Consider the following 12,776-nt stretch of genomic DNA (forward strand, 5'->3'; position numbering starts at 1 on the left):
ACAAAGAGAAAATCAGTGATTAACTGGGCCCATTAGGATGGTGGGTATTTTTGCTAGATCCCTGGCTCCTGTCATGCTAAGAGGTTTTCAGCAGAGGCCTGTCAGAAAGTACTTTTAGTTTATGGTTACCTGGGTTTCAATTTTTTTTTTTTTTCCTAAAACAGCCTGTCTAGTAGGCAAATCCCAAGGCAGGGCAATAGTGTGGAGAAAGTGTGCCAGCTTCCAAAGGAGACAGAATGGAATTCAACTCTCAGCCCTTCTGCTTCCTGGCTCTGGGCCTGGTTAGTCATATAATTTCCAATTCCACTAGGATGAGATGAGGCCAATAATTCATTCTTTTAAACACAGTTGTGAGGGTTAGTGGTGCAAGGGAATGAGAACTTCCTAGGAGAGTTTCTGATTCCCAAAGGACTCTCTTTCCTGCCTGTGGGGGTTCTTTACACCTCTCCACAGATCTATATGCACATGTGCTTTGCTTAGCTTCCTCTTGTCCCAGCCTTGTTGTCATCACTGGGCCTTTTGCCATTCATTAAAAATGCCTTTTACTCTACTTCTCCAGGAATGTTGTGAATACCCATTTTCTTGAAATTCTACTCTGTCTTCATAGCACTCATCATATTGGCACGTTCTATTTATATGTGTGATTATGAGTTTGTAAACTGTAAGGGTATGAATCAGGCCTTTTTTTTTTCATTTCACTGTGGCATCCATTTCTACTTCTTACTTGGCACTGAAGAATCTCAGAAAATATTTACTGAATTTATAGCCAAATCAAGCAAAAAAGCAGTCCTTAAATCCTGCTGAACACTTCAGATCTTATTTCTTGTTTACTCTTTAGGGTAGTCAGATAAAGCCAGTTCCACTCTGTTAAGGCTCTTTAGACAACTGAACATTTCTGATACTCAGTTTCCACATCTAAAAATTGGGGTTGAAATGTTCAGATACATTTTTTTAATATCAAGTAAGATAATATAAATGACAGGCTTAATAATGTATATTCATGTGGTAGTCACATAGCAGTTGGTAGTTTTAAAGGTAGTTGTTAATAATTGCCATAGTAATAATACCACACTTCAAATAAACAGTATTCTATATTAGTATAAACTCTCCTTTCTATGTTAAAGCTAAATAAAATCTATTTTATTAACTAAAAATTTAACACAAGGAAGTGGCATTTTTGTCTGATAAATTCAACAAAATGCATCCTAGCAGTATGTTTTTTTAAGTTACCAATAGAAGCAATAATTAAAATGCTTCAATAGTTGAAAAACAATGTCTTAAATTCTTTTGAGTAAAGAGTATTTGAAGAAAGAAACTGATTTATTAATTTATGGTGAAAGACACAAGTACTAAATCCATTTTGCTAAAGATTCTTCTAAAAAATGGAAGGCACATAGCAAATGCATTTGAAAGCTGAAGACAGACTGCTCCTTCTATATATAACATGGCTTTAGGCAGGTTTATGAAGCTTCATGGGCTTAGAAAGGATTAATCTACTGGATGCTTTTGTGTCTATATTGGAGTCTCTTGTACAAAAAGGAGGCATTGATCAATTTTCTCCTTCTGCCTACTTCTATCATCATCACAGTCAGGTGGACTACTCTGGTTGACAAAGAAGCCCTTTGAGAAAGTTTATAAATAAACCCATGAGAATTTTTAGTAGCAAGAAGCTTGTGGGCCCCGGCAAGATGTTACCAGCAGAGGCATAACTTAGAAGGTAGGTACATGGACAATCTATGGTCATGTTGTGGCTTTGTATTACCCACAGAGGTTGTGTGTGTGTGTGTGTGTGTGTGTGTGTGTGTGTGTGTTTGTGGCTTTGGATTACCTACAAAGGTTGTGTGTGTGTGTGTGTATGTGTGTGTGTATGCGTGTGCGTGCATGCATGGAACACAACTATAGGAAACAATAATTGTAGAAAAGCCTCAGACCAGAGAGCACTTTGATACTACTTGGTATGCAGCATGCCTTGCAGTCTTCCAATGGCAAAGGAGCCACTTTAGAATTTATTATATACGTTAATTTGATTGCACGGTGATATATTTGTTAGACAAATTACCACAGGTCTAATTAGAAGGCGGTGTTAAAGCCATCTGATTACTGATTTACATTGCATTTATTCGATTCCAATGTATTTGTGGAGATAAATTAGATGTAATTTCCAAGTAATAAAACTTAAGTGGTGTACAATCTCAAGGTTACTGGATCAAAAGTAAAAGGAGAATCTCAACCACATCACTAAGTGATGTGAGACTTTGAATGAGATATTGTGTATCAGTATTACCATAGGCACCATCTAGCAGACTGTTTATAATCTCTTTGTTACTGATTCTTGGGGATCACACATTTTCTAGTTAGAGGCCTCAGTTTCTTAATTTGAAAACGAGTTTTCTTATTTAATCTTTAAGGTAGTTTTAAAGAAAACTGATAAGACTGGAAAACACTCTTATTTTTCTAGTAGTATATAATGGTACGTTATGAAGGCTAAATAATGTGTACCAGAGTTATGTTGAGCCAAAGAAGGTTTGATCTCTTTATTCTAGAACAATACATGACTTCAGAGCATGAGTGTATCTGTTACCTGTTTATGAAGACAATCTATTAAATATATGAATTATAATTTGCTGCAATATCAATGGACATCTGACAAAATACATATTTATTAATTCTAGGCAAGTGATTAAACTTACGAAAATAATCCACTATTTGAAAATTTAAATTATTTTCCATTTTCCAAATGCAGTTATCTTTGATTTATGATATAAGATAGTATCTTTTTTGAAGTTAGAAAGAAGATTTTGGTAAAAAATGGGTATACCTCAGTGTTTGCTCTTGCTCCTTTGCTTTGGCTCATTAGTGAATTTTACTTTTACTACTTTTAATGCTTTGGCATTGATAGGTTTGAACCAGTCTCCTGTAACATGAACATCCTGAACTACTAGACCTTGAAAGGGAGACTGAAATGGGATGGGGAGAGGGACTGGATTAGAAGGTAGGTGAGAACTGTTGAGAGCTCTGCAAATCCCCCCACCCCACCTTCCTTGAAGAGGGAAGAAACTTGATGATTGATATAAATCAGAGAGAGAATAAAAATGAGAGGATAAGTGGAAGTATATCTTTTAAAAGAAAAGTAGTTTAGGAAAAGGACTAGGGGGAGGAAGGAGGGGAGGGAGTGGGGAAGTACTGGGGAGTTATATTGGCCAGATTTATTGTTATATTGTGTACATGCACAAATATGTAGCAACAAATTTCACCACTATGCACAAGTATAATACATCAATAAAAATGGGGTGAGGGAAGCAGTGCAAGGCAACTGCTGCATGTTAGGAAAGAATGTATTCATTTGACTGTTTTTTGTCCACACTCCTGCCTTGCCTGCACAATCTACGTGTGTATGAGTGTGTGTGTGTGTGTGTGTGTGTGTGTGTGTGTGTTTCCAATCTGAGGTGTTTCTATAGGACTGCTTGATTATCCTGTTTTACCTGTGATGCTGAGAGTCCTGGGTGTACAGGAAGCTCCATGGTTGCTGATTTTGCCATCTGGTGTCTGAGCAAAAAGTATCTTTCCTTATCTTTTATTAAAAAGAAGTCTTTTTATCCTCATTTGACTTTACCACCAGGACCTCCAGGCTAATTACATGCTTGAAGAAGCCTCTCCCTCTGTCATGTTTAAATCTGACTTTGTTGCTTTGTTTCTAGTAAATTATGCTTCTGAGTTTCTCTTTAATCCATTATAACCACCTGTCTTCATGATATACTTATTCCTTCTCAAAAAATGTCACCTCTATATTTTACATATCAAATTTTTTTCTAAAAGATTTAGTTCCACTTATCCTATCATTTTTTATCACTCTCTGATTTATTTCAATCATCAAGTTTTTTATTTCTTCAAGGATGGGACCTGGTTTCTGATACATATTAGCAAATTCTGCAATGTAGCTTAAGGTGTGAGGCTGAGGTAAGGTGTAATGCACCTAAGATCCTATCTTATTTATTATACTTGCTGAAGTTAGATTATAAGTGTTTTGTTTTGAAAACATTCTCAATAAAATTATTCAGTGTTTATAGTTGTGAAGTTATTAATTTGAGAACATAATCCTAGGATTTTACACTTTCAAATGCATATGTTAAAATATATTGAACCATCTCTAGAAAGAATAAGCAAAACAATTAAAAGCCCAATAGCTATGAATAATCTCTAGGTCATAGTTTATTCATTAATAATTGATTTATTAATTCTGAAAGTCAATCTCTAATATCTCTTCTAGCTCTGAGAAAAGAGATGGAGATAGTTGGATTAAGAATTGAATTTATCTCTTTATTTTTCAGTTTCTACTAAAATTGTTTTTACAGTGAAGAATTAAATGAATACTTCCTAATAAAACAAGTGTTTTTATGCATATTTCAAATGAAATGTAAATGTAAGACCTAATGCTAATTAAGAACCAAAGCATAGTAGATGAATGGATAAATTAATTCATTGTTTAGATTGAAATGGTAAATTATAAAAAATAATTATTTAAAATGTTATTTTTTCCATGACAATTACATTCACATGGAAATTTTTGCTGAAACTTGGCTCAAAGGGCAAGAAAAAATAATGGTGTTCAACATGTAATACAAGAGAGATTTTAATCTACCACTGGCTGCTCATGAGTATAATTGATTTCCTAATAATTAATAAGAAAAAAATACTGTTTTGAATATTTTTTATGCTTTGGTTTACAGATTACACTTTAGCCTTCTTAATGGCATGGATTTTGCCCATTTTTTAGTTTCTTTTATTTGATATGATAAGTATGTTGTGAAAGGTAAGTGTGCATAGCACTAGGAACTAAGAGACTCTATTGATTCTGCTAACTGTAAGCTTTGTAACATTGAGAAAGTTGGTTGACTACACTGAATTCTAGTTTATTTGTAAAATGAAGAAATTAGACTAGATGATAGTTGAGATTATTTCTGACTTTATGAACAAGTGAGTTTATTCCTGTTTTTATTTAACTCTTTGATATTTTGTATTATATATTCACTTTTTTGTCTCTACCTGCATGTTTGTTTCATGACCATCTTTGAAGGAAATGACTTAGTGGAATAGATTTGGCATCTAGGTATTTCATAAATGTGGCAGCAATTTCCCTGGTTCTATGCTCTCTAGACTCTATTCTTGACTATAAATTGTAATTGATCAAAGTTTTCAAATTTTTCATGTTCTCAAGTCTTTAGCTCAGTTAAAAATAAGCTTTAAATAACTTTGAGGTAGGCACTAATATATAAACATTAACGGTCATGTTAGTTTGGAGTTAACATATTACCTCCAAAAGTCAAATGGTTTCAAATATTGAAAAGATGTTTTGGGTTAAACATTTTAGTTCTTATAAAGGCACATTTAATAATGTTGATGACTCAAACTTAAATTTCATGATATAATGTTTTCCATCATGATTCCATTAACAACATGATAGTGTCCAAAACAGATAACTAAACCAGATGTGGTGACCCACACCTGTAATAGCACACACTGAAGATGCTGAGGCAGGAGCTTAGCAAGTTGGAGCCCTGCCTGGGTAACTTAGGAGACCCTGTCTTAAAGTAAAAAAATGAAGAAAAGCCCGGCATAATGGCACATGTCTGTAATCCCAGGCGCTCAGAAGCTGAAGCAGGAGGATCTTAAGTTCAAAGCCAGCCTCAGCAATTTAGCAAGGTGCTAAACAACTCAGTGAGATTGTGTCTCTAAAATGCAAAATAGGGCTGAGGATGTGGCTCAGTGGCTAAGTGCCCCTAGGTTCAATCTCCTGTACTAAAAAGAAAAGAAAAAAGAAAAAGAAAAAGAAAGGCTGGACTGGGGCTATAGCTCTGTGTTCGTGGTAGAGCTCAATCCCCAGTACCAAAATAAACAAATAATTAATTAATTAATTAATTAATTGAAAAACCCATCTAACTCTGATAGGTTGGGTTAGAAATCCATCTTTTCTCTATTGAAGTTCATGATGAAGAAAAGTATTTTTATTGTGCTATATGCTATAAACACATATTCTCATTTAATTCTCAGAGAAATTCAATTAGGTGAATTCTAAAAGTCTTCCAAATTTATAAATAGGAGATTTAAGAAATTTGTGATAAATTTACAAAAGGAACCATGTACCTAGAATGCATTATGATGCAACATGTTGAGATAAATAATCTAATAAAATAGCTGAAGTAATTTCAATATGGGTTTCTGCAATACAGATTAGGTTATAGGTGAAGAGAAAATTGGGAAATGATAGAAGTGATATAAAAATGAACCCACAGAGTTGGTTCCCAGGTAACTTTTCCTAGTGTGGAAACATGTTTTGAGGCCCACAGGTGCAGCCTTTCACACAATTCAAGAAATAATTTTAGTAATAACCAGAAATAGTGAATGTTTTGTAGTTTCCTGAACCACTGGGTAGTCTCCAAAAAGTTAAGCTCTTTGGTGAACTTACTATAAACGCAGATAAAAAAACTTCAAAGACATTTCCTTCAGAGAAAGGGGTGGGAGAGAGGGAGAGAGATGGGGGGAGGGAGAGGGAGAGGGAAAGAGAGAGAGAGACAGAAAAGAGACACAGAGAGAGAAAAAGAAAAGGACTGATTCCTAAAAATTTTGAGACTGATTTTTACTTTAGTGAAACATGATTCTATTAGACACAAATACTCAAATATCTAAGAGAAAATCCTTGAGATCAAACTGCTGAATACAAATTTCTGTGGATATTTGTGTAAAAATTGTTATTAATACTGCTATTATTTTTGTTATTTTTCTTATACATCTTATAATTTTTAGTGCACATTTTTAAAAGTGTACCTGATGTGCACTAAGAATACACCATCACAATAGAAACTTTCTGTTGCAATCTTTCTGTTATATTCTTATTCATGGCCACCAAGCTCAACTGATATATGTCATGTTAATAATCTTCTGTCTACTATAAGGCTTTACACTGTTCTGTGAGTTCAGCTCTGTGATAAAATTGGGGCGGGGGAGAACATAGATGAATTACTGCAAGTTAATCATCACTAATATAAAACTATTTCAAAGACCTGACAATTTGTGAGAACCTAGATTGCAAGAAACATTTAGACCAAGTGGAATCTGTTTTGTATATTAAAACAAATGTAACAGGAACATTAAAAATTTTTAATCATCAATATTGTCTCTACTATAACAAAACTAATTTTATTTTGACATATTACATGCAAACTTTGTTTTCTCACTCATTCATAAGCATACACTTAAAGATAGTTGTTACCATAATGTGCATAATTTGACATCTGCATTTTCATTTGTTCAATTGATTTTTTTAACTTAAAAAGAGTTTCAATGTGATTTATGAAATCTATCCTCATATTTAGTATTTGGATTGTTTCCATTTTATTTCAGTTTTACATAATGAAGTAAACATCTTGGTCCAGATAACTTTTATTTAGTGTTAAATTCCTTTGTTAGAGTACATGATAAAACCAATTTTATTGGAAAAGGAGTATTAAACTATTTCTTATAGCTGGGGTGTATGTGTGTGTGTGTGTGTGTGTGTGCATACATGCATGATAAGTATATATACATTTATTTTGTGTATATACACATAGTATTAGTATGTTGCTATATTATTATATATTATGTTACTATATTTTTTCATATTGGTGGAAAAAATAGCTAATTCCACCAGCAGTCAATAAATTTAGTAGTCTCACTAAAACTTGGTTAGCATTTATTTGATCTTTCTATTTTCAAAATTTGTGGGAAATACAAAATAATATTTCAGCATTGTTTTAATTTAATTTTATTACAAAAGCTAGACATTTTTCTATGGAAATTGCCCAGTGCTTATTTACTGAGGATATAATTTTTAAAAAACCTTTCTAAACAAATTACTCTGGTATAACTGATATATATTTACAATGTACAGTTTTGTAAATTTGACTTACATGCACACTTGCAAACCCTCTTGCAATCAAGACAGTAAATATATCCTCTTCAATTTCTGAGTTTGTGTAGGATTTGCCAATAAACTATCTAAGTCTGGGTATTTCTTTTTTTAATTTGTTTAAATTAGTAACACATGACAGTACAATGATCTTGACATATCATAGATTTGAATCAGATGGGTTATAATTTCTCATTTTTCTGAGTGTAGAGGTTGCAGAATCACATTGGTCATACAGTCTGGGTATTTCTTTATAGGAAGATTTTAAACTACAAATTCAAGTTTTAAAATAAATATTGTTATACAGGTTATTGTTATTATTATTTGAAGCAAGCTTTATAGTTTGTGTCTTTCAATAAATTTGTCAGTTTCCTCTAAGTTGTTGAATTTATTGACATAGAATTGTTCATAATATTCCATTATTAACCTTTTATTAGCTCTTAAATCTGTAATCATGTAACTGTCTCATTTCTGGTGTTAGTAATTTATGTCTTCTTTTTTTCCATGTTAAGTCTAGCCAAGATTTATCAATTTATTAAAAATCATCTCCAAGAATCTTTAGTTTCACTGATTATCTTCATAAGTTTTACATTTTATTATTTGATGTCTGTTCCATCTTTATTATTTACTTTCTTTTGTTTTTGATTTAATTATTGACTTGATGCCAGACATTATATTTTATTGAACAATAGGTACTTTTATTTCCTAGAAACATTCTTGAGCCTTGTTTTGGATACAGCAACATTACTTGGAAATGATTTGATTGTCCTAAGCCTTGTTTCTAAGAATTTTCAGACAGAAACAGAGAATCCTATATTGTAGTTTGGATTTTCCATCTAACTGAGATACTGTGCTCTTCTACAGGATATTTGGTGAATTTCAAAGTTTTTCTTTCCTCACTAGTTCCAGCCTTGAATGATTGATTACAAGAGGTGATACTGGCTAACCTTTTCAGGTAGGTTTTTCCCTGGTCTTTGATTAATTGAGCACTCAGTGGAACCCCACTGAATATAGTGGACCTCGTGCATATTTTTGGATCTCTCTCTCTCTTTCTCATTTTTTTTTAACTTGGTATTCTGCTCTGCAAATACAGATGATTGCTTTGCCTCTCCAAACTACCAACTTGTCTCCTTAACTCAGGGGTCTTTGTATCTTTTTCTGTTGGCTTTTCAGAAGGGATTATATTTGCTAATCCATGATTAGTCTAATTTACCTGTTTACTTTTGTGTAAAGGACAATGTATCAGAAAAATTACTTATATAAATAATTGGCAGCTCCAGATCATTTATCTTCCTTTAAAGATTTTTATTGCTTCGAGGTCTCTGAGTTCACCATTAGGCTGCAGAGCTTGAAAGTGGACTGTGGGTACTCAGATGATATAGGGGCAGTCTGAATGAGAACCTTTCTTTTATTCCTCTTATTATGAGGCTGTGACTGACTTTTTGGATTCCAAATAAAAACAGAGAAGTTAAACAGAATTATACTGTTAATTGATCCTAGAGGTTGATTTTTGTCAATCAAGACTTATAATGATGTTTAAAATAGATTAAAACAACAAACAAACAACAACAACAACAACAACAAAACAATAACTGCCTGGCTTTTGGTGGTAACCAATTTACGATGTGATGATTCCTCAAACCAAAATTTTCTCAATCATCATGTTAGAAGCATTGGATTCATATTTTTTTTTAGTGTCTTCACCTTTAAAATTCTTTATCACCTATTCATTTAATGATTTTTAAAGAAGATGATCATTATTACTCATCCTGCTTTTTAGATAAGTTCAGTAAAAACGTTTTTCCTGAAGCATTCAGTGTATTGATTTCAGGGATGAAATCCATAATATTTTCCTCTTTAAATATTTATAAGCTGTGTGTTGTAGCTATGTTAGCCTTAAATGTTAAACACTTAAATGTTAAATGTTGCCAGCTGCAACAGAATAGCTGGGGGGGAGTGGGGGGTGGGGGGGTGGTACGAATAACTTGTGTACGTTGATACAGCAGGAGAGGGAGCCCTTTATTGTAGGACAACAGAGCTATTTATACATTTTGCACAGCTTATCTTAATTAGCAATAACTAGATACATCAGTCAACCAATAAGGAATCTCCACACTTAATGGCTCGCTTTTGTTACTTCTCAAACCACTCCCTCTGGCATTTTGCCAGGCACCATCCAGACTTGTTTACGAACTCTAACATTTCTCTGGCAAAATACCACGTGTTATTTTGACTTGTCTACAGACCTTAACAAAATGTTACTTTAAATATTTTAAATTATTTTAATATTAAGCATTAAATACCATATTAAGGTAATTAAAAGATGAAATTATCTCCAGAATTTGTCAAATGATCCCTAGAGAGCAAATTTCTGCTGACAATTGGGAATCATGGCTGCTGAAAGCAGGAGGGTATTTTCCCAGCTCCCCAGCCTATGCTCATGACTGCCACCCTGTACTGCCTGCTTGGTGGGTTCGCTGTGGAGAATCCCTGGTTTCCACTGACCCATCATATCTCACTGCTTATTTTTCCATTTTCACATACCTAGGCCACCATGAAACTGAATAATTTTTTCTTCTTCTCTGTACTTCCCATGCTGTACTTAAGTCATGATGTACACTTTTCTTAGAATTTACTCATTTCTTACTTATTTCTTCTCCAAAAACCTGACCAGTTTTAATGCCGTGTCCTTTCTGGAGACCCCTGTCTAATTCTCATTCTGCTTTGTCTGATCGTGAGTTCTCTCCTGAGTGTCTGAGTTACCTATTTGGGGATAATTCATGAAAGGTGTGTGATTTAGTCTACTGGCTCTTAAATCTTATTCACCTATGGTTTTCAAAAAATGTAGGACAGTTTCCTGCATCCAGTAAGGACTAAAAGAATGTTATTAGATGAGCAAATTTCTGTTTGGTGAGAGGGACACTGATTATCTTTCATAAAATACTTCTAGAAAGAAGCTGTTTCCATAGTTTTTATTTTGAATAATTGTAAATTTATTACCAAAGAATTTAACTAAATTATACTTCCCTAAGTAACTATTTCTTTGAGCTAACAATTGGTGGGGAATTATGCCCCCATACATGGACTAGTTGATGTTTTTCCCACACTTATTTGTTTGAGAATGAGCTGCTTTCTGTCCTTACTTTTATTAATTTTTTTTTAATAATTGAAAGGATTTTCTTGCACAAAATTTGATTTTATCTACCCATCTTAACACATTGATTTTAGAATATATATGAAAGAAATTCTATAGCTAATTGAAATTAAACTGGTGCCTTAGATGGTTATTCTGTTGCTATTACTGAATACTTGAGATGAGGTAATTTAGATAAAGGTTTTATTATCTCACAAGAGGCTAGAAAGCTCAAGAGCATGGTTCTGACATCCTGTCCATATCTCATGAAATCTTTTTGCTGTGTCATAGCATGGTAAAAGATATCATATGGCAAGCAAAGCAAGTATGGGTCAAATTAGATTTTTATTCCTCCTCTTTACAGCCAGAAGTTGCTGCATAAAGACTCAACCATGGTGGATTGATTTAATCCCAGTTGCCTGGCTCATGGCCTACCTACAAATACCAAAAACTTATAAATTTGGAGATTAAGTATCACTACAAATTTCAGAAGGAATGTTCAAGTCATTGTAAACAGAAAATAAATATAACTTAATCTTTCTTTAGTTTCCTTATGACTCAATTGTTTCTTAACATTATTTTATTAACCCAGAATGAAAATCAAATAAGAGCAATATTTTCCAAATATATGTCCTAGTACTGACTTTAGGTAGTTCACAAAAATTAAAAAAAAAGATTTTATAAGTTTTAGAAACTTTATGGTATATAATGCTCTAGGAAATTTATAATTCATAATCACATATAAAAGGCAGTAAGAAATCCATCACTGGTTCAGCCTAATTTAACTAGAATTTAGTGGTTGAACATTGAGGTCCTCCAGCTAGAATTTTCAGCCCTGTCATTTTTTTTTAACTGTTGGACGACTTTCCCAATTTTTTGATTGGGAAAATGGAGCTAATGGTAGAACATTAGTGTTTGTGAGGATTAAATGAAAGAATACATGTGAAGAACTTAGGATACTGTGTATCTCATTGAAAATCCTGAGCATTATTTACTATTGCAATCATTTTCATTTGACTACAAAATTTATTTTGAGGTCAGAACTATTGGAATCATTGTAGGATGCAAACTTTGAGAGCATTCTAACAGAGGTTTTTTATGTAGTTATTAGTGGCAAGTCTGTCTAGATCAATACTTCTTATCTTTGGGTACTCACCCACAGAAAGGATAGCTGGCCTAAGTAGAAAATACATAGTGCTTGCTTGTATGTGACTCGACCCAAGTTGTTCACCCTGAATGAGGCGCTGTCAATCTCCCTCCATGTACATTGAGAAACACAATATTTCTACTTATCCAGAGGAAAGAATGAAGCATGAAGTTGAGAAAAGTATTCCCCCCATTAAAACCACAGCTATGGACCCGTACAGAGGAACACACAAAAACATAGACTCAAATATTAGGAAACCTGTGCAGATACTGACAGTTGCTTACTTAATATCTGCACCCTGACACTGCAGAGTTTCCTGTAGGCTTCCCAAGAGTCCCAGCAACTTGAGTTCTCTAAGCCATGACAAATTATCTTTTCAGCTTATCTTAACTCATGTTCATTTTCTTATTATTTATTATTTTTTCCAGAAATACTCCAATCATAAATTTCACTGAACCAAATATTTTGGTAAATCCTCAAGTTTTTTATTGCCTTGGGATTTATTTTAACTCAATTGGACAAATGGTTATTAGCTTAAACAAACAAACAAACAA

The 12,776-nt window shown here is 33.3% G+C and overlaps 1 long non-coding RNA gene across 1 annotated transcript in view; it reads left to right on the forward strand.

Annotated features, from left to right (window-relative positions):
- The first annotated feature begins 1,497 nt into the window (after positions 1–1,497).
- Positions 1,498–12,776, forward strand: part of LOC110599461 (uncharacterized) — a 76,972-nt gene continuing 65,693 nt past the window's right edge. Inside the window, exons 1-2 of the long non-coding RNA XR_013424997.1 lie at positions 1,498–1,717; positions 8,807–8,897. This is a non-coding gene — a long non-coding RNA (uncharacterized LOC110599461). The remainder of the gene's footprint in view (positions 1,718–8,806; positions 8,898–12,776) is intronic.

The sequence above is a fragment of the Ictidomys tridecemlineatus genome, chromosome 8 (genome assembly GCF_052094955.1).
Source record: "Ictidomys tridecemlineatus isolate mIctTri1 chromosome 8, mIctTri1.hap1, whole genome shotgun sequence".
NCBI classification, from domain to species: Eukaryota; Metazoa; Chordata; class Mammalia; order Rodentia; family Sciuridae; genus Ictidomys; species Ictidomys tridecemlineatus.